Source organism: Chelonia mydas, chromosome 3, assembly GCF_015237465.2.
Source record: "Chelonia mydas isolate rCheMyd1 chromosome 3, rCheMyd1.pri.v2, whole genome shotgun sequence".
NCBI classification, from domain to species: domain Eukaryota; kingdom Metazoa; phylum Chordata; order Testudines; family Cheloniidae; genus Chelonia; species Chelonia mydas.
In genome coordinates, this window is record NC_057851.1 from 28,104,591 (window position 1) to 28,127,200 (window position 22,610).

Consider the following 22,610-nt stretch of genomic DNA (forward strand, 5'->3'; position numbering starts at 1 on the left):
TTATCTTATTTTATCTTTCCATTTCCCCCTGCACAATTGGTCTAAGTAATTCCAAGAGCACTTCATTAGTTACTGGGATAACATGATCAATTATTTATGAAAGGACTATGCTTGATATCAGTTTAATGGGAATCTAGAGTAAGGCAGCAATCTCATCTATACTCACAAACACAAGGAGCCATTATTAGCAGGCAGGTGTTTTACGGAGATCTGCTTCAGGTGTATCTGAATTGCCTTGTCACCATTCACACCAATGTTCTTATTCTGTCTCAGTTGGATAGTATTCAACTCGGGTGTAAGATCGTATTCGTAGCAGTACGTTGCATTGTGGATTATGATATTTCAGAGCCTATTTTAATTTTTAAGATGCCTTTTCACTCTCTTTCCAACTGTCATCCATTAGTTGGTTGCAATCTAAAGTATCCAAGAGCATTTTCCTCGAACAGCCCCTAAGGTTTCCATTTGCCATCTCCTCACCATGTTCAGAAAGGGGGAGCAGCTTTGCTTTCTTCTCATAATTGCTTTTCTGCATCTGTTTGAGTGGTTGGTTGCCTAATAAAGTCACTGTAGCTCAGCTTAAATACAATAAGGTCAGAGTTTACAAACTTGAGTGCCCAAAGTTCATCACCTAAGTGCCAGTTTAGGCACCTAAATAAAAGTGGCCTGATTTTCAGAGGTGCTCAGCATGTGCAGCTTCCACTGACTGAAAATCAAACTACTTCTCTTGGGGCCCCCAAATATGGATCTAAGGGCCTAAAATTAGGCACCCAGTTTTGAAAATTTTGACCACAAGTTTTACTTGTTGTAACAAAACATTTTTAATGCTTTAATTGTAGTTGTCTGCTTATGTGGCTTAGACATCACTTACCTTTTAAAAATAGAAACTCTATTGTTAAATCCCCATACTTCAGGGCTTCAGCCAACCTCAAACTATTGGGGATTAGGGGGAAACTTTCACTCAAGACAGGTGATCCCATAACTGCTGGGTTTCTTGCACCTTTCTCCGAACCTCTGGTACTTGCTGCTGCGGGTGACAAGATACTAGACTAGATGGGCCTCGGTCTGATTCAGTTTGGCTATTCCGATGAACTGACAAAATCATTTAAAACTGATGGTTGTAATCCACTTTCCAAACTAGGTAGGGACCTAGCACAGCCCTCATTTTAAAGTGGTTTGATCAGATCCACATTGGCCAGGCATACTGTGTGAGCAGGAAGTGTTTAACTGGTTAAAACCAAGGCCAAAACACCCCCCCTCGCAAACTGGGCCATGTTTGTCTGAGATCTGGAAAGCAGGTAACAGCCTGTGCTTTGAAAGCCTCTTCGGCCTATTATTTCTTCTATTCCGAGATCACCTGTACATTCTAAAGTTCAGTTCTGTCCTTTATCTCTTAGGGTTGTTTGGTGTCTTTGTTCTTGTTTTGTTCTTTGCTGTGGAGCTGGCATTTTTTGTTCCCCAAAGAAAGCAGCAGTCAAAACAGTGTAAAATCTTCCTTCATGTCTTTTGAACTTTCTATTTTTAGCTTAATCTTGCAACATTACACATGCCAATACTTGGGCAGCAATACAAAAATGAAAGAAAAACAGCTGAGGCCCTCATGAATCCCAAGACATGTGGCAGCAGCAGTCCAACAAAATTGGATCAGCAGCATTTGTTAGCATTTAAAATGGATCAAACTGGACTCTGCTTGTGACAGATGGCTTTGTAAAGATCTTTTTATAATTTTACTGAGGACACTGAATTAAAGCTTGTCTACAGTGATGGGCAGTACTCCAGCTGCCAGGCAAGGAGGCTCTGGGTTCAGGAGGCCTCTGTCTTAGAATGCTCAGGTCAGATGTGAATGGACTCTCCGGAATGCTGAGGCCAGTTTAATAAGCTGCTAAAATAGCAGTAGGCAGTTGTTATAGGAATAATAATGCAGTTGCATTACTAAGGTAAAAGTACACAGGCTCTCATCAGCTGATCACTAGATGGGGCAATATTGCCCCATTAGGTAGGTGCATTAGCGGGATTTTACACCTTCTTCTGAATATCTGACATTGACCACTGTCAGATACAAGCTACTGGACTAGATGGACCACTAGTCTTTTCTGGTAGGACAGTTCCTATGCCTCTATATGTCAGAAGGGAGAGGCCGTAAGCTGCAATAGTCTATCTGCACCTGGAGCTGGAGGGGTGGGATTCCCAGCTCAAGGAGACATACCCATGCTAGTTCTGATTAAGCCAGCACACTAAAAATAGAGTGTAACTGGGACAGCGCAAGCAACAGGAGGGGCTAATTGCCCCAAGTACTTATGTAGCATCTCAGAGAGTACTTACTTGGGAGTGGCCAGTTCATCCTGCTACTCATGCTGCTGTGGGTATACTCTATTTTTAGCACCCTAGGTCTCTCAGAGCTAGTGCAGGTATGTCTCCTGGAGCTGGGAATCACAACCCCAGCTCAAAGTGCGGACATACCCAGTGTGTATGCCATAATTTGAACAATTGCGCTACAACTGCTGACAGACTGTTTAAATCATCTAAATACTAATGGCCTAGAACCCACTTTCCCCTCATTTTCCCCTCCTCTACATGGTGGTTTCACATTTCACCTCACCAAACGTGACTCTGGGGCCAAATTTTTAGAGAACTGGGTCTGATGGGCCACAAGCAAAAAACCAGGATGCAGTTGTTTGTGTTATTTTGTTCACATAGGTTGGGATGTTCAGGTGATACTGTAAATAAGAAGTGGTCAGCATTATCTCCCATAAATGTAAACAAACTTGTTTGTCTTAGAGATTGGCTGAATAAGAAGTAGCACTGCGTGGACTTGTAGGCTCTAAAGTTTTACATTGTTTTGTTTTTGAGAGCAGTTATGTAAAAAAAAATCTACATTTGTAAGTTGTACTTTCACAATAAAGAGATTACACTACAGTACTTGTATGAGGTGAATTGAAAAATACTATTTCTTGTATCATTTTTACAGTGCAAATATTTGTAAAAAAAAATAATATAAAGTGAGCACTGTACACTTTTTGTATTCTGTGTTGTAATTTAAATCAATATATCTGAAAATGTAGAAAAACATCCAAAAATATTTAATAAATTTCCATTGGTAGTCGATTGTTTAACAGTGCGATTAATCGTGATTAATTTTTTTAATTGCGATTAATTTTTTTGAGTTAATCACGTGAGTTAACTGTATTTAATCCACAGCCCTAATTTTTATCTATTTAAATTTCACAGTTGCAGGAAACAATAGGCAGGATCAGACAATTATTTAATGTCAGTGGACACTGAGATTCAAAAAGTTAAAGCTTTCTAATAGTTAAACCACAAATTGTCAACATCACATGTCAAAACATCACATGTTACAATATGTTAGGATTGGTTAGTTAAATTTCAGGAAAATGATTGGTTAAGGTATAGCTAAGCAGAACTCAAGTTTTACTATATAGTCTGCAGTCAGTCAGGAAGTAAGGGGGGGATGGGAACAGGGAATGGGGGTGGAGAAATTGGAATCATGTTTTGCTAAGCTGGGGCGGGAATGGGAACAGGGACACAGGTAAGGCTCTGTGATGTCAGAGCTGGGAAGGGGGACACTAAGGAAGGAAACTGGAATCATGCTTGCTGGAAGTTCACCCCAATAAACATCGAATTGTTTGCACCTTTGGACTTCGGGTATTGTTGCTCTGTTCATGTGAGAAGGACCAGGGAAGTAAGTGGGTGAAGGAATAAGCCCCTAACATCTTGGTGCCGGTGACTTGGATGAACCGCATCAGATAGGTGAGTGGCAGCCTGTAAGTCCCGCTCCCCAACAGTCCGCGCAGCTGCTTGGAGGGGGTATCGCAAACTCTCGTGATGGTAGTTGCAGGTTCTGGCAAGCCAGGGTAAAGGATTTTTTTGATAAATGGATAAGGAAAAACAAGGGCTTATACCAGGTGCAGGGGTCAACCTGGGATGAGATTAAAAAGGAAATGGAGGAAGTGTTAGGGGACCCAGAGGGATGGGGGGTGGCTGAGGAGCCCACCCTCCTTTGGTATACGGGTAGTGGAAAAAGGTCCCTGCCCACTGGGACTGAATGCCTTCCAGGGAAAGAAGGCACTTCACTCCACTGGTGAGAGGTTTGAAGGGCAGCATTATGGGAAGCTTCCAGTAATCTTTCAAGTTTGGTGCTGCTTCAGCAAGGGCTGCTGAAGGGTTGTAAATTAGCTAGGGGTGGTTAAAGATGATTTGGCACAACAGGGTTTAAAGTCAAAAGCAGAGTTAACAGACTACCTTTAGAGACTGGAGCTGGGACTTGGTCCTGGGGGAGTGGAGAGAAAGAAAGGAAGAAGAAAAAGAAAAAAGAAAAGGTTTCAAAGTGCAAAATGCCAGGGTTTTCAGGAGCAGGTAATAACCCCACTCTTCTCCCAGAGCTAGAATGAGAACCTGGGGATAAGGGTTCCCAACTGTTTCAACCCAGGGAGCCTACTCTTGGCTCAGAGCTAACTATGTCCTTTTCTTCTTTTCCTTCTTTTTCTCGGTTTACTTAATTTGCTGCTGGTAGCCTATACTTTAAACTGACCTGACAGGCTTAATTGGTTTCTTTCCACCTCTTCCCCCTCCTCTCCCCCTGCCTTTCCACACTTTTGTTTTTCTGAAGTTTTAATGGAGGGTACTTTGGATACTTATGTGAAATGTTTTTGGTTATTTTGGACAAAGCATGACGGAGGTCTGCTGTATTCCACTCGAATTTTTGGAGTAAAAGATCCATGGGCATCCATGGAGACAAATGTTTTACTGCCTCTTTGAACAGTCTCAAGGTAAAGACAAAAAGAAAAGGAGTACTTGTGGCACCTTAGAGGCTAAAGACAGCACAGGTTAAGGCAGCTGTGTGGCAATAATTGTACTTGGTGGCTAAGTTGTTACAGACAAATTGCACTACCTTAAAGAACTAAATGTAGGAGTAAGTGATTTAAAGAAGTGAGTGAAAAGTTACAAATAGCTTTTGCAAAAATTGATAATACAGGGTTTGGAGGAAAGTAAACATTTGGGAGTTGTGGAAATGATAAAAGGTAACTGTTGTGAAGATGTTAAAAGAGTAACAGTTGTGGTGTTACAAGAAGGAAGTTTTTGTTTAATGATAAAACCCAGTTATTATAAATGTAACTGTATGTGCAACTCTGTGCAGTCACATTGGATGGAAGCTTGGTAATTAAATTATCCAAGGGGGTCGGGTAGAGTGGCTACTACCACCACTATGCTTCTGTCCCCAGAAGCCTTTACAGCTATTCTGAAGGAAAATGGGCCCTTTTCCCACAGAAATGGTCTATAAGGGACTGCTGCAGGCAGCAGGCAGAGAGATAATCTGATCAAAATTATCTGACTATTGGGTAATGTAATCAAAATCACTAAAGGAATGTAAGGAGTTTCTACTGGAACTTAACTTGGCTGCCCCTGGTTGTGTCTAGTTGTATAAGATGGGAGTGTAATCAAGGTACAAATGTGTAAAACAGTAATCACAGTGCAAGGGATGTTAGGCAAAAGAGAATTTTGTATGTGTGCATAGGAAAAATAAAAGGAAAAGCGGAGGAATGATGGGAACACTAAGCCTTGGAATGGCTCTGAGGGATCAGATTGTTGCTTTGGTGGGTGTGCATAAAAACTCTGTGAGCACGGGGGAGACGGTTACACCTTGTGTAAAATTAATATGGCTAATGTTATGGAGGTTAAACTATGGAAGGAATGTGCATTTTCCCAGGACGTGTGCAGTGTATATTGGAGAAGGGGTAAAAAAAAAAGGAAATGAAAACAAAACAAGGTACTTAATTAAAATCCTATTAGGGTTCCAAAAGGAGCCACAAGAGGTTGTTCTTTCTTTTTCAGATCTTTGTGTGATCTGGAGCAGGAGATGAAAGTGGAAAGTAATCAGAACTCTAGTGGAAGTGGAATGTGTCCCTTTTAAGACAGTCTCTGAGCTGCTAATAGCTTTGGATCCAAAAGCATGCTAGAAAGCTTCTGTGTAAATGCAAATTACCTAGCTGATGGGCACAAAGGAGCTGCAGATAATGAATACATCTGGTCAGCAAACAAGCTACTAGAAGACTCAGATTATGGCCCTCCAGGAAAGGAAGGTGAAAAAAGAAAAAACAAGTCAAGCTTAAAAATAAGGGGAACAGGTTAACCTCAAGGGTTGTGTGTGTGTGTGTACAGTGCTAAAATCTAAAGCTGTCTCAGCTATTATCTGAGAATAAACTTAATGCTTGGTACAGCAGAGAAACTATTGCAAACTTGGTCTGTTGTACAAGAGGGAAACTGAGGTACACCACCTCATGAATTTCATAAATGACCAGTGAGTGGGGTAATTCACTAGCCTGACTATAGAACAAAATAAGGACAGCCTGGAGGTAACTCTTCTGTTTTTCCTGCAAATAGCAAAGAAATTTGTAAAATGAAGTGGTATTATTATTAGGCAATAATTTGTCCCCAGTAGGGGGTGGTGGAAATTGTTTCTTTTGTTTTTCAGATACTCTACAAGCAAGCTGGCGCCAGTGGAAAAATAACCCAAAATACCATGGATCTATGTTTTGTGTTGTTTGTCTGTGGTGTTTGTCATCTTGCTAGCATTGTTGTGTTTTAGTGAACAGAAACATGAAGTGGGTGGGGGATGGCTTCAAAAGGCTAACCTTGCGGGGTGGGAGATGTATATGGGAATGCAAAATGCTCAGCTAGGAGGCCAGCACCTGTGTAATAGCTATCATGGTACCTGGAAATGGAACGGCAACTAAGGTGGTCCCCACAAGCTCTATGGGAATAATGAGAAGGGGAGGAGCTCACTGGGAATCAATGGAGGGGTGCGTGAAATGGTGTAAATCAATAGAAGATGTTTGGATGTGCCCCTCTCCTATGACTATGGAGGAGCAGGATCAATGGCCTATGCAAGGGGTGGACAATTGGGTGTACTGTGTATAAGGTGTTTTGCTGGGACTGTATGTATTACTGGGGGCACAATTACACCAGCCCATAACCAAACTGCACCCATCTACATGCTGCTATCTGGACATTGGTGCACAAATGGATCTGTGAATCTTATTGGTGTGAATAATCAAACCAGGGCATACTGCCTGATTCCATACCAAGTGGTTAAGCTGGTTTGGACAATATCCCATTTCTTTGTGAACATTCAATGGACTTATGATATGGACAAAAGCATGCAAAACCTGCAGCGGCAGCTTGTTGCAACTGCCAGCAACTGGACACATAAGATCATGACCCTGTTGAAGGAGGAGAGGCAGTGTTTTGGTGGTGGCTCGGATGTTGGACCATACTGCAGTCGTCAGGACTCGGTGTTGCTGTGGATTTTGTATTGTTAACAGTACTTGTGTTACGTTGCATATGGGGATAATCTATAAGTAATGTAATAAGCCCTCCAAACCCTACAGTGTACTAAACAAACCGGACCCAACCTTCTCAGGCCCACTGTAATGGGAAGTCTGGAACCCTAATTGGAATAGGTGTGGTATGCCCGTATGAGAGAAGGTGCAGGGCACTATACTGCACAAGGGGCAGTGGGACAGATGGAGCAACGACGCATTCCACCTTGATGCCTGGCCCTATCAGGAAATGTCACCATATGTCCTATGCTTTTCCAGGGATACCTGGGCAGGAGGATCCCAAAAGAAAAAGAAAAAAAGGGGTGGAGTGTTAGGATATAGATATTCAGGCCTGTCTGTAAAGGCCTATACTCTAAGAATTTAGGTGTATTCTTATCACTTAGCTAGTTATAGAGGTGTAAAAGAAAGAATCCAAATCACTGTCTGCCGGTGTAAGGGCCTTCTCTTACTGTGACAGTCTGAGGCCCTGTTCTTTGGCTAATGCCTTTAGCTAAGCGCAGAGGCAGCCATAAGCTGGGAAGCGAACGGTCACATCCTCAAATTCCAAACTAGTCACATTGAAATAAGGTGCTATTGGGCTGTTAGGAATACAATCCTGTCCTGATGGTGCCTATCACCTCCAGAGAAAGGGAAGTGCCTAGAAAATGTAAAAGGAAATTTGGTTTGATAGTATCCTGTCTGGCAAGAACTCACTTATCAATAGACACAGCTGGGAAACCCTTATGTCTTTATAGATGTAGTTGTGAAATCCTCATTTCTGTGTTGTTCTATCATTGTAGTCTCCGTTTCCCTATTGTTTTTCTGTATAATCTCTGTCTGGTTCTGTGATTGTTTCTGTCTGCTGTATAATTAATAAACTAATTAATATTAATAACTAATAATATGAATACTTAATAAACTAATTAAGGTGGTGGGATATAATTGGTTAAATAATCATGTTACGATATGTTAGGATTGGTTAGTTAAATTTCAGTAAAATGATTGGTTAAGGTATAGCTAAGCAGATTCAATCAGGAAGTAAGGGGGGGAAATGGGAATGGGGGTGGGGAAATTGGAATCATGTTTTGCTAAGGGGGGAATGGGAATGGGGACACAGGTAAGGCTCTGTGGTGTCAGAGCTGGGAAGGGGGACGCTAAGGAAGGAAACTGGAATCATGCTTGCTGGAAGTTCACCCCAATAAACATCGAATTGTTTGCACCTTTGGACTTCAGGTATTGTTGCTCTCTGTTCATGCGAGAAGGACCAGGGAAGTAAGTGGGTGAAGGAATAAGTCCCTAACAAAAATATACAAAGTAAATCCAATGCAAGGAAGTTCTCAAACAGCATTTTTCTTTCTTTGCATCTGTACATTTAGATTTTTATTGATGGAAATATTGTTTTTCATTGGTTTGCGTGTGTACAGTGAAATTGACGTTTACTGATTAAATGTATTACATTTACTGATTTTAAAAAAAAAATCTAATTCTCTCAAGCCTGTTTAAAAATTAGGCCTTGATTTGCCTCTGTTGAATTGTCAGGATTCCATTTTCCTGTTATATCTCAAAAAGGAGGAGTGTTAATTCAAGGGAATGAGCATTTGATTAAATTAACAGAATTCATCTGCTGTGGAAGGGTGTTAATGTGTTTGTCAGTGTCTTATTAAATTTCTTCATTGACATTGTAATTTTGCTGTTCTACAGAAATGGACAGATTACACACGGCGACATTAATGTTTTAAGGACCTGCTAAGACTGGGGTAAGTTTTGCTTGAGATGAGAAAGTTTTTGTTTGTGGTTTTGCCATGGTTTATTGTGCTCCCTTAACTGGGCCAATCACCCTCTGCTTCCTTTAGAGTCAAGGCTCAGCAACTTTGAAGACTAGGTCACTGGCCTGACATAATGAGGCGACAAAATACTTTGGGGATTTTAATATTTTAGGCTTTGATCTTGCATTGACTTCAGTGGCTCATGAAAAATTAAGCAGATACATAAGTGTTTGCAGTATCAGAGCTTCAGTTAGGAGATGTACTATATACATTATTTACAACACACAAGAATATTTTTTTTAGACTCGTACCATATACTGTGTTCTATGCACAGTTCTGGGGCTAAAATCTGATTCAGATGAAGGCTAGGTCTACACTACAACTTATGTTCGGAGAACTTATGTTGCTCCGGGGTGTAAATAAACCACCCCACTGAGTGACATAAGGTACACCGACATAAGTGCTGGTGTGGACAGAGCTATGTCGTTGGGAGAGCTTCTCTAGTCAACATAGCTTCTCCTGCCTCTTGTGGAGGTGGTTCTATTATGCCGACGGGAGAGCTCTCTCCCATTGGCATAGAGTGTCTTCACCAGATGCGCTGAAGTGCTGTACGTGAAGACAAGCGCTAAATCCATTTGCATGACTCAAAAGCTGGGTCTCATAAGGGAACAATGGGATGGAAATTCTTGCTCCTCTTCAGTCTCAAAGAGATGCTGCTTTGCAGGCCTTCTCTGGTTGCAGCCATGGAAGGCATTCCAAGTTAGATTTTTAGGAGTAAAGGGACATGGTTTCTGAGTGCATACATCTGCCTTTGGCATCATGAATCTCCATCTCATGCACATCGCACCTCTTTATTCCAACTCCATTTGTTCTACATAAGGACAATGGTACCAGAATATTAATTTATATTAAAGCTGCTTGTGGTCATCTGGGGAACATTACGCTGATCCATGCATGGAGACATATGGAATTAGGTCTCTGAGATTTCTTTACTTGCTTTGCTTTTTAGTCATAATTCACTAAGAGATGATGTTCTGTTTGTGGCACATTCAGTAAAGACACAAGCACATCTGAGCCTACTCTAACTGTACACAGAGACAGTTAAGACAATAACCTGATCAGATACAAGTTGTTAGTTAGATGATTTAACATTTAAAAACATACAGCAGAAATCAGTAGATGAGTTAGATCAATAGAATAATTTGCTCTATTTCTCTTTTGATTAGTAATATAGATTATTCTGTTTATAATATACTATAGTTCTTAGGGAATATCATCAGCTTTGGTCCAAAATTTAGGGTTTTATAAACAAGATTTTACAAAACATAAGACAAATTCCCACAATTAAAAAAAACCCCATGGAAACGAAACCATTAAAATAAACATTTTCCTGCAGTATTTTCACCACCTAGGTGTATAACCTGAAAATGAGTTTGACTGACTAGATATAGAAGAGGAAGCAACTAGTCTATATCCATTGTCCAAGATGAGAGAGATTAAAAAGTAAATGAACTAGAAATGGCAAAAAAGAAATTAGATTTAATATTTTAAGTTCTAATAATCTACAGTTTGGTTTTAAAAATAATTTTCTTACTAATGTCTTTCCACATTCCTATTTCAGAAGTTCTTAAGTTTTTGTTTATTTCCAAGAATAATTTATTACATATATAAGAGATGATGCAACTGATCAGTAAAAGGTACCCCTTCAGACCCATCCCATCTCTGTCTTGGAGTAATGGCCACTCAATGAACTGATATGTCATTATGTTCTATTACTAATAATAAATGAACAGAACTCCTGCTTCACATATTACCTTCTTTTACTAATGAGGGGTGAAATATTCAATTCTTTGCCTGACTTATTACAAGTGTAACTCCTATTATAGTTAATTACTCCCATGTGAGCCAAACCACTATTTCCCATTAAAATTGGCTTCCTTATTAATTTTTTAAAAGCATCAACCTTTCCTTCTAACACCCTTTTAGGACTATTCAGAAAAGCTGGACATTTGAGACTAAAAGTAAAATTGTAAACAGAATTCATATGGAAGCTTTTACCTATACTTACTGTATTTCTGATTTTAGTAAAACATGTACTCTCTGATCAGTTAGTTAGTGTAAGTAAATAGCAGCAGCTTTTGTATACTTGTAGATACAGCATAGACACAGTTTAAAAACTCTAAGTTATTACGTTCTCTTCTAATTAAGACCATGTCTACACCATAGCTGCTACAGCGGCACGGCTATGGCACTGCAGCTCTGCCGCTGTAGCGCCGTAGGGTAGAGACGCTTCTTACAGTCGTGGAAGGGGTTTTTCTGTCAATGTAGTTGATCCATCTCCACGAGAAGAGAGTTCTTCCATTGACTTAGTCGTGTCTATACTAGAGCATAGGTCAACCTACCTATGGTGCTCAAGGCATGAAATTTATCATAGCCCTGAGCAACATAGCCAGGTTGATCTAATTTTTAGGTGTAGACCAGACCTAATAGATGGATTCATTTTAGAGATGCATCAGCAACTCCATACTTAATAGGATTGAATATTCTTGTGAAAAAGTTTAATTTTGAAACCTGAAACCTTGCTTGACTCAGCTAAACGTTCAGCTTGTGGGACCACTGTGTGTGAAGTTTTCAGACTGAACTGAACTCAAAGCTAATAGTAATCTCAACTGCCATATACCATTTGCATCAAATGCTGAGAGGCATGTTTAAGTGTAGGGGGAGTGGTATAAATAAATAAAGCTGCATCATGTCCTTGGGCACTCTGTACTCCCATTCTGGAGCAGCCCACATTCCTGCTGGAATCTCTTAAATGTCCCTTTAGCCTAATATATGGTAAATATTTATTTAGAATGTATATTTTAACTAAAGGCAGCCTATAACTTTTGGTGTTTGAGCTGGTAAAAAACACAAAAACAAACAAACTTTGAGAGCTGCTTTATATCTTGATATCACAAAATATAGGTTAAAGTAACCCCTCCTACAATGAAACTGATCAATCTGACTTCCTGCTTGTACGTACCTTCGCTGTTGATCTTGTGATATCACACTGGTTTTCTTGAAATAAGGACTTTGCAGAGCCATGCTGAGGACAGTTGTTTTACTCCTATGCTCTGTGTTTTATGAACTCCACTGTAGATATTGTTGTTTGCTCAATGAACTAAATAGCCTTTGAGCAAAAGAACACACCATAGCAACCCTTAGCTTCTGTTTACAGTTCAAATAAGTATCTATTGACCACAGACCTTGTAGAAAACATATTTATTTATGTTATGAGGGATTTTCTAAACCAATAAACTTAAACTAATAGTTTTAGTAAAACGAATAGGATTTTCACAAAGATATGTTGAAAATAAACTCAATGCCAGTGTTTAAATGGTAATGCCTTTTTTTATGAGTTGTCTGTAAGTGACACAACACATCCACCCTGTCTGGAAAGAACACTGTGCAATTTTCAGTTATTAATAGTGGAGATGGGCGTGAACTTAATCCCTGGATCCAAACGCCTCAAATTTAGTGCAATTTGAAATCTAGAACCAAAATCTGCAGCTTGGCCCCTCTCTAAAGCGTGGAATTCTAGTTGGGGAACTTTCATGAACTACAACAGCCTACTAGAATTTTGATATACTCAGGGCTGAAGTGTGAAACATTAGGGCTTTTTAAATTTTTGTGCAGGGTAGATTAGGTTTGGAACTTCCATTAATATTAATTTCTGTAAAGAGTTCTATGTCGGTGTAACTCCCGCATAGAATCATAGAAATGTAGGGCTGGGAGGGACCTTGAGAGCGGATCCTTGCAACAGGACCCAAACCCAGCGGGACCCAACTAAAGGGTTGGAGTCAGGTCAGGTAGGAAAAGAAAGCAACCTGCTCAGATTGGCTGTGGTCTAGTTGGGTTTGGGTCAGGCTTTAAAATTATGCCAAAGCAGACCTTGACTTGAGAGGTCATTTAGTCCAGCCTCCTGCACTGAGGCAAGACAGACAGGGCCAGGCCACAATGTTTTGGCACCTGAGGCGGGGATGGATCACTCATTAATTGCCCTGTTCTGGTCATTCCCACCGAAGCATCGAGCTCTGGCCACTGTCAGAGGACAAGACGCTGAGCTAGATGGAACACTGGTCTGACCCAATGTGGCCGTTCTTATGTTCTTAAACACAGTCAGGGATGGTCTAGGTTTACACTGTCTTCAGGGCTGGCCTTACCAGGAGGCGAACTGAGGTGGCCGCCCTCAGGTGCCAGACTGTGGAGGGGTGCCACTAGGACCCAGAGTGTAGAAAATTGTGTCTGCTGCTGGTGCATATGTATTGTCTCTGCTCTAGATGCACAGAGATGGTGGAGTGCTGTGCTGGAGGAAGGAGGGCACGAGAGACATAACAGGCAGGCAGGAGAAAAGGTGAGAGGGAATAACAGAAAGCAGCAGGAGCTGCAGGGAGAGAGAGGAGGAGGAGCCTCTTATGTACCTCTCTAGCACCTCCCGGAGCCTGTACTGATTAACACCAGCTTCTCAGGGAGCTTCCTGTTTCCTGCTGCTGCCCTGAACCCACTTGAGGAGGAGAATAGGCAGTCAACTGAAGTAGTAGGAGCCAGTTAGGCCCTTAAGACACTGATATCTTCCCTCACTCAGGCTCTGCTACCAGCCTGCTTATTTGTCCCCTTCAACTGAGTGTTGAGAGCCACTATAGCTGGCACAGAACAGCAGTCATGAGTGAAAGAAGAAAATGCCCCTCTGGGGCAGCATTCAGAAAAAGAAAGAGAGCAAAGGAAGCTTTTTTATCTAAGGAGGAAGGAGCTCTCCTGAGATACATAGACACAAATGTTCACGGTGAGCCGTCCGGCCCCAGTGAGGATGTGAGTGTTGAGGAGATGCCTGATCTTGCAGTTAGTCAGAGTGCAGGTGACCTGGCAGCTACTGCAGCATCCATATCTCCATCTCCAATGGATGTAACCATGCACATTCCTGAAGAAAAGTGTAGATCAGAGAAGAGTGTGGTGGAGGCACAAGAAACAGCTGCTGCTGAGTTTAGTTCCTTCAGTTTAGATGATCCAGGACTGTGGACCTACTTGAGCAGTAGCCTGAGGGACTTCCTTGTACTGCATGGGCCACAGCAAGTGAAAAACTTCATGTTCCCCAAAGAATGAAAATAGAAGTTTCCATCCAACACGTTACTGGCATGAAATCCCCAATGGTGACAAAGTGGAGAGGCCATGGCTTATGTACTCAAAAACCCAGAATGCTGCATACTGTTTTTGTTGCAAACTCTTCCAGTCTAATGTTCCTGACCCATTGGGTTCTACAAGAACAAAGGACTGGAAAAATCTGACAAGAAATCTGGCATTCCATGAGAAGGCAGCAAATCACCAAAGAGCATTCCATAGGCGGAAAGAGCTTGAGATGAGACGAAGGTTAAAGGCTACCATAGATGATCAGCATCAAGAGAAGATTGCTTCAGAGTCTCTTTACTAGCAAAATGTTCTGAAAAGGCTCATTGCCATTGTGAGAATGCTTGCTACCCAAAACCTAACACTGCGTGGCACTTCAGATCAACTGTATGTGCCAAACAATGGAAACTTCCTTAAAATTGTGGAGCTGATGGCTGAGTTTGATGCTGTACTCCAGGAGCATCTAAGAAGAGTCAACACCCACTACCTTGGGAAAAAAAATTCAAAATGAGATCATACAGTTACTGGCAACAAAAGTCAAACAGAAGATTGTGACAGATCTGAAGTCAGCAAGATATCACTCTGTTATTCTGGACTGCACACCTGACATCAGCCATACGGAACAAATTACTTTAATGGAGAGAGTTTGTGAGAGAGACAGCTTTTGAACTTACAGAGAGCTGACCTGAAGAAGAGCTCTGTGTAAGCTTGAAAGCTTCTCTCTCTCTCTCACCAACAGAAGTTGGTCCAATAAAAGATATTACCTCACCCACCTTGTCTTTAATTTTCTTGCCTGGTCACCCAATTTTGTAAGATTGCTTTGTAACTCTTTACAGTCAGCTTTGGAATTAACTTTCTTGAATAATTTTGTATTCAAATTTTGACACCTCACTGTTCACAGCCTTTTCCAGATCATTTATGAATATGATGAACAGCAGAGGTCTCCATTGTGAAAGCCAACCATTTATTCCTACCCTTTGTTTCCTATCTTTTAATCAGGTACTGATCCATGGGAAGTCCTTTCCTCTTATCCCATGACTGCTTGTTTTGCTTAAGAGCTTTTGGTGTGGGACATTTTCAAAGGCTTTCTGAAAGTCTCAGTACATTATATTCACTGGATCACTCTGTCTGCATGCTTGTTGACACCCTCAGAGAATTCTAACAGATAGGTGAGGCATGATTTCCCTTTACAAAAGCCATATTGACTCTTCTCCATCATATAATGTTCATCTATGTGTCTGGGATTTCTGTTCTTTACTATAGTTTCAACCAATTTGCCTGGTACTGAAATTAGGCTTACTGGCCTATAATTGCCAGGATTACCGCTGGAACCTTTTTTCGGCATTACATTAGCTACCCTTATCTGGTACAGTGACTACAGTTTGTAGTTCTGTAATTTCATATTTGAGTTTCTTCAGAACTCTTGGGTGAATACCATCTGGTCCTGGTGACTTATTACTGTTTAATTTATCAGTTTGTTCCAAAACCTCCTCTACTGATCCCTCACTCTAGAACTATTCCTCAGATTAGTCTGATTTAAAAACAATGGCTCAGGTGTGAGAGTCCCCCTCACATCCTCTGCAGTGAAGATCAGTGCAAAGAATTTACTTAGCTTCTCCACAATGGCCTTGTCTTTCTTGAGTGTTTCTTTAGCATCTTGATCATCCAGTGTCCCTACTGACTGTTTGGCAGGCTTCCTGCTTCTGAGGTACTTAAAAAAAGTTTTTGCTGATCATTTTTGTGTCTTTTGCTAGTTGCTCTTCAAATTGTTTTTTGGCTTGCATAATTGTGCATTTACACTTGACTTGCCAGAATTTATACTTCTATTTTCCTCAGTAGGATTTTACTTCCAATTTTTAAAGGATGCATTTTTGCCTCTAACTGCCTCTTTTATTATGTTGTTTAGCCATGATGGCATTTTTTGGGTCTTTTACTTTTTTTTATTTAATTTAGTGTATACATTTAGTTTGAGCCTCTGCTATGGTGTTATTAAACAGCTTCCATGTGGGTTGCAGTCATTTTATTCTTGTGACAGTTCTCTTTAATTTCCTTTTAACTAATTTACTCATTTTTATTTAGGTTCCCCCCTTTTGAAGTTAAATGCTATTGTGGGGGGTTTCTTTGGTATCTTCCCCTCCACCCCCATCCCAAGGATGTTAAATTTAGTTACATTATGTTTGCTATTACTGAACGGTTCAGCTATATTAACCTCTCAGATCAGACCTTGTGCTCCACTTAGGGCTAAATCAAGAATTGCCTCTCCCCTTGTGGGTTCCAGGACTAGCTGCTCCAAGAAGCACTCATTAATGATGTGTAGAAACTTTATCTCTGCATCCTCTCCTGAGGGGACATGTACCCAGTCAATATGGGGTTAGTTGAAATCCCCCATTGTTACTGCGTTTTCTATTTTTGTAGCCTCTCTAATTTACCTAAGCATTTCACAATCACTGCCACCACTGCTATCCTCTTATTATTCAAGCATGGAGTTTCTATCCATAGAGATTCTCTGGTACAGTTTGATCCCTTTAAGATTTCTGCTATATTTGACTCTATGGCTTCTTTCACATATAGTGCCACCCCCTCACCAGCACAATCTACTCTGTCATTCCTATATATTTTGTACTCTGGTATTACCGTATTCCGTTGGTTAGCATTATTCTACCAAGTTTCTGTGATGCCTAGTATGTCAATATCCTCATATAAGACCAGGCACTCAAGTTCACCCATCTTAGTATTTAGACTTCTAGCATCTGTATACAAGCATTTATAACATTTGTCATTATTTAGTTGTTTGCCATTATATGATGTAATTGAATGGGATAGCTGCTGTTTCAAACTGCTCCACAGTGTTGAGATCAACTGTTCTGCCCTACCTACCTGCAAAGGACCCTTTTTAAGGTTTCTCTTGGGTGCCCTCTTTCCTCACACCAGTTGGTTTCCACTTGACAGCTTCACGTGGGAGTCTGTGTGTTGGCATCCAAAGTACATGCCCCAAATATGTCCAGTGCTTCCTTCTGATTCTAGTGGAGAAGAGCCACTGGTTGGTAATTTCTTGGATCTCTTCACTAGTGACAGTCTCTATCTGATGCCTAAAATATTTCATAGGTTTTTATATTCCAAGGTGTATAGTTTTCTATCTAACACATTAATGGATCACCAGCTCTCACAGATGCATGTTAGCACTGAGATTTATGTTTGAGTTGAAAATTCTTAGTTTTGTTGTGGTGCTGTGTATCTCTGATGTTCACACATTGTTTAATGATATTTCCTTGAGGTCACTTCTTTCTCCAGGAATTTGTTGGTGCTGCCCAGATAAATGAACTTTTCTACTTTCTTGATGTTTTTGCCATCTAATATGATGTTACTGCTTCATGTCTGGGTTTCAAGGATATTTGTTTTGGCATAACTGATTTTGAGCCCTGCTTGGCCTGCTGTTTTTGCCCAGGTATCTGTAGCTTTTCTTTAGCAATTTACTATATTAGTTGCTTTCCACTTGCAACCTGTAAATGGTTTGTTTTTTAAAACCAGTTAAAACTAATAGGTCAATAATATTCTGGAATTCACGCTCCTCTTGTTAATGGGAATTTTGCACATTCAATGTGATGAAAATGTTACTTTTTTCTAGTATTACTATAGCTTAGTATGAATGATCAGAAGGGCTCATGGCTGCAAAATAATGAGTTGTTTTTCTGGTTGTTATGTACCCATAGTGTCTTGAAGTTCAAGAATGCCTGAGCTCACAGATCCTTTAATGTGGGGTTTGCTCACATTCCATCTGAGACAAAAACAACTAAATCAGATTTTGGGCTGCTTCTATCCAGACTTCTTCAGCTCCTGTAAAGATCACCTAGGTGAGGGAAAGAGAATCAGAAAGTGTTTATGTGATTATGTCTGCTACAGAAACCACTTTCTTAGCAACAGCACATCCTGTTCTGGAGGCACAGCCAGTAGCAACCCCACAGTAAAAGTTGTAACCATACATCTCAGTTGTCCCTCGTCTTGAGGGACATCCCTCATTTTAGTCCCAAAGTGAACTCTTTTCCACACACATTTTGGGTCTCCTCACTTTTGTTATTCACAATTGTTTACATCAGAGATAAAGAATCGTGAAACCGAGGCTCTACAAATAATTGTTTATACTGAAGGAAGGAATTCCACAGAATGTTAAGTTTCCTGCATGAATATTTATTTGTGTGTCTCTCATTTTGGATCTTTGTGAGGGAGCTAACAAGCTAAATGAACTAACCAGAGACACCTGGCATAGGGAGAGAACTGCAAGCAGCTGGTTCTTGATAAAAGAGCTAAAGGAGGTTTTGAGGGAGCTGATTCTGGGAAGTCTGCAGAGGAGTAAGCTCTCAGCAGGACAACTGCATGCTAAACCCCAGGTGTATTACCCTCTAGGAACTCATAAAAAAGGAAAAGGACTAGACAAAGGAACCCTTTCGCTCTCCCAGGCCCTGAGGTTTGAGCCATCCCTTGGAACAGATTTTTGAGACTCTGAGCTTTACTTTTGAGCTATTGGCTGAATAAACCCAGATCCCTGTAAGGATGGCAATTGGACAAGCAAGTGTGTAGAGTCTGTGTAAAACAGCCTGGAAGATGGAGAATAAAGAGCAGAGCAGAGGTATCCTGGCCACAAGAGGGCAGCTCATGCATACACAGTCACACACTGCCCCTCACATTTAGAATTTGCTCAGTTGAGAGGTCTGGTTGTAACGTTCCCAAAAGAGCTGAAATGTAATTTTTTTTTTATTGTATGGATAACAAAGGAGATAAATGGAAAACGGTGTTCATCTACTAATCAGTAGGTCCAGCTAGTATTGAGGGAAATAGCAAATAAACCTACTGTAACACTGACATATATTTTTGGAAGTCATAGGAAAATAACCAGTAAGATATGATTAAAGAAGAGCAAATATACTACTGGTCTTCAAAATTGGAAAGGAGAGCTGTCCTGCCAGTTACTGCCTTAGAAGTGTAACTTCGAAGTTCTAGCATTAGGAAAGCAATGGAAGAAAGGTGCAAGTAATTTTTTCCCCCCCAGAAGATAACAGTAAGTAGTTTGGACTTATCAAAAGATATTGTGCTAGACAAGTGTAATTGTTTTTGACACGAACAACATTAGTGGATGAAAGAAGTGGTAGATACAATATTCATAATTTAGATGTTAGTAAAACATTTGACAGTCTCTCTAAAACATTTGATTCAAATTGGCTTGAATATGAATACTGTCATGTGGATTGAAAACTATGTGACAGATAGAAAACAAAGCAAGCTCATGATTATACAGCACCACCTTCATGCAAGTGTTGCTCTGTCACTATAAAGGGTGGATACTTACTTAGGCCTTACTTAAAGGTAATACTGATCCTGTCCCTGCTTTTGCTATGCAGTTCCCTAGAAGCCTATTTCCATTGGAAGGGAAGAAGTTATTCTGGCCAGCAAGGATAAGGGAAAGAGGAAAGTTAGTTGTTTCCTTCATTCATATTGCATCCTGCTTATGCTTTAGCTACACATTCCCATAGAATAGTGTGAAGGGGTGTCTACCTACATGGATAGTGAAAGGGTTAATGTGGACCTGAGGCTAACCCACCTGGCTGCACCCGAAGGGTGGGTCAGCCCTAATCCAAGATGAGTCCCAGCTGGGAGAGGAGCTGGGTGGTTAGAGAGAGGAAGTCTGGAGCAGAAGGGGGATGTAGGAAAAAACTCTGTAGTCACTCTATGATGAGGGCAAGTGGAGAGTCTGGGAGGGTCAAGGAGGAACCCGGATAGAGAGCTGGCCCTGGGATCCTCTCCTAAGTAGCAAAGTCTGGCAGGAGGCCAGGCGATAAACAAAGCAGCCACCAGCGTGGAACAGGCTCTGGTAGTGAGCCCTGATAACAGGGCAGAATCTGGACTTCCAGGGACAGTGATGCATTCCCCTGAGGAACTGAGAGCCCCAGGAGGACAGAAGTGAATTTATATTTGTACTTTTGTTTTGGGATTTTGTTGGGGTGGTTCCAGGGGAGAGCCCCGTGGGTCCTGGCCCTGAGATAAGGGTGAATTTAAAGAGGTTGTGGGCAGGGCCGTCCCTAGCAATTCTAGGGCATTATGCAGCTCCCCTGTGGGGGGTGGGGTGGGCCCCCAGGCATCTGGGGGAGGGAGCAGGGGGGCTGGCCCCAGGCCTCCCCGGGGGGGGGGGGGAGGGCTGGATTCGGGGGGAGAGGGGAACCACCCCCCAGCACTCACGGGTGGCGCGGCTGGGGCCGGGTTGCTGCACTTCCCGCCACTGGTGAGTGCAGGCCCAGCCCTGCTGCAGTCCTTGGGAGTGGGGGGGGGGGCGGGAAGGGGCGGAGCAGGGGCTGGAGCAGCACGCAGCTGCACAGGGCACCAGGAAATGTGGTGCCCCAAATTTCCTGGTGCCCTACGCAGCTGCATACCTTGCATATGGGTAAGGACGGCCCTGGTTGTGGGAGAGGCCAGCTGACAGGCTGTGGTAAGAAGTCGTCCAGGGAGGCAGCAACAAGGAGTCTGACTGAACCGATTTGGGCTGCTGGTTATAGGGTCCTTAAACTGGAATTTAGTGTAGTGAGTGGGCCTGGGATTCCCAACCAGCCATTGTGTGGTAAACCCCTGACAAGGGGATCATAGAACCATAGAATATCAGGGTTGGAAGGGACCTCAAGAGGTCATCTAGTCCAACCCCCTGCTCAAAGCAGGACCGATCCCCGACTAAATCATCCCAGCCAGGGCTTTGTCAAACCTGACCTTAAAAACTTCTAGGGAAGGAGATAAGGATGACTGGGAGTCCTCAGCTGGGTGGGAGGACTATGGGGCCCAGAGTCAGGGCCGAAGACCTTTTGTAAGAATTGGGACCCTATTTGTTAGACTTTCTGTTACCCCCAAAGGAGTGGACTTCAGCATGAGCTGGCTGGAGGGCTAAGTCAAGAGAAGAGGGTGTGATGTTGTATGGCATATGTGGGACACTTTATGATATTTTTGGTACCAATATTATAAAATTGCAAGGAATCTGACCAGATATGCCATGTGAGGTATCTGTAAAAAGATTATGATTTGCCAAGTGTGATCTTGTTTATATGTTTGTATCACCTTATACAGTTAGATATGTGTGGTATATCTGTGTTTCCAAACCTGTACTGTGTTTCTGGGTGACACCCCCAGACGGATTGGCATCAGCACTGCCTAACCTGTTCAATGGCCCATCAAGGGTCATCAGCTGTACAATGAACTAATTGAAAGGAATTAGGGGATACACTTTGAGTCATGAAGGCATGTGGTATGCTTATGGACAGAACTCTGAGGCTTTTCCATGCCATGTGCTCTAAAGCTTGTGTTTGGGGACACAGAAAGTACAAGCCACATGGGAAAAGAATATAAAAGGAAGCTGCATCATCTCCATTTTGTCTTCATTCCTGCTTCTTACCTCTGTTCAGAGCTTCAGTTTGTAGAAAAGTTACTCCAAAGGACTGAATGATCCATCCAAGCTGTGGATGTGTTCCAAAGGGACTTTCAAGCCAGCAGACTCACCTATACTGCTAAGAACCTTATATATGGACTTTGAAATCTCTGTATGTATCTGGGTGCTTTATCATTTAACAACTCTCTTCTTGTTCTATCTTTTTTCTTTATAATAAACCTTTAGTTTTAGACACTAAAGAATTGGCTGGCAGCATGGTATTTTGGGTAAATACCTAATATTGACCTGGCAATTGGCTGGACCTTGGGGGTCAGAAGAACATTTTGTATAGTGAGCAGAGTTTTTTAAATAACCGCTCACTAGACTGGACCTAGGTGCTGATTGGGAGCCAGAGACTGGAATGTAATAAGGGGGCGGTGTGATTTCTTTATTTAATTCCTTGATAATCAGTGTGGGAGATCAAAAGTACAGTTTGTGACTGGTTGGAGAGTCTAACTTCAGGTAAGCCACCAGTTTTGGGAGAATGTGCTCTCCTTTTGCAGCCTGCCCTGACTGTCATTTTCAGCGAGGGCTGCCCCAGGCACACCAGGTCACAGAGCGAGATCACTGCAGGTCCAGAGCAGCAGTCAACTGGGGGCACTAAATGAGGAGAGCCTGCTACACCATATCCAGCTGTGAGAGGACAGCTGCTATGCCCACCCAGCAGAAAGGGGGCACTCCAACAGGGAGTTCACTCTTCCACAAGCAACTAAAGCAAGGTAAGGGACAAGTTTTTTCTTTTAATTGGTACCTTGACATGACTGTATTGTTTATGGCTGATGCTCCCTGCATGGGTGAACACTGTTTCTCAGAAGATGGTGAGGGAAGCCCCAGGCAGCCTATCACACAGGGTCAACAGATATTTACAGGCAGCTGCAGGAGATCCCACCTCTG

General features: G+C 41.8%; 1 long non-coding RNA gene across 1 annotated transcript; it reads left to right on the top strand.

Moving 5' to 3' along the window:
- Positions 1–4,238: 4,238 nt before the first annotated feature.
- LOC122464925 lies at positions 4,239–22,317 on the top strand. Its single transcript, XR_006289366.1, has 3 exons — positions 4,239–4,371; positions 9,036–9,091; positions 22,220–22,317. It is a non-coding gene; the product is annotated as an uncharacterized LOC122464925 (long non-coding RNA).
- Positions 22,318–22,610: the final 293 nt, after the last annotated feature.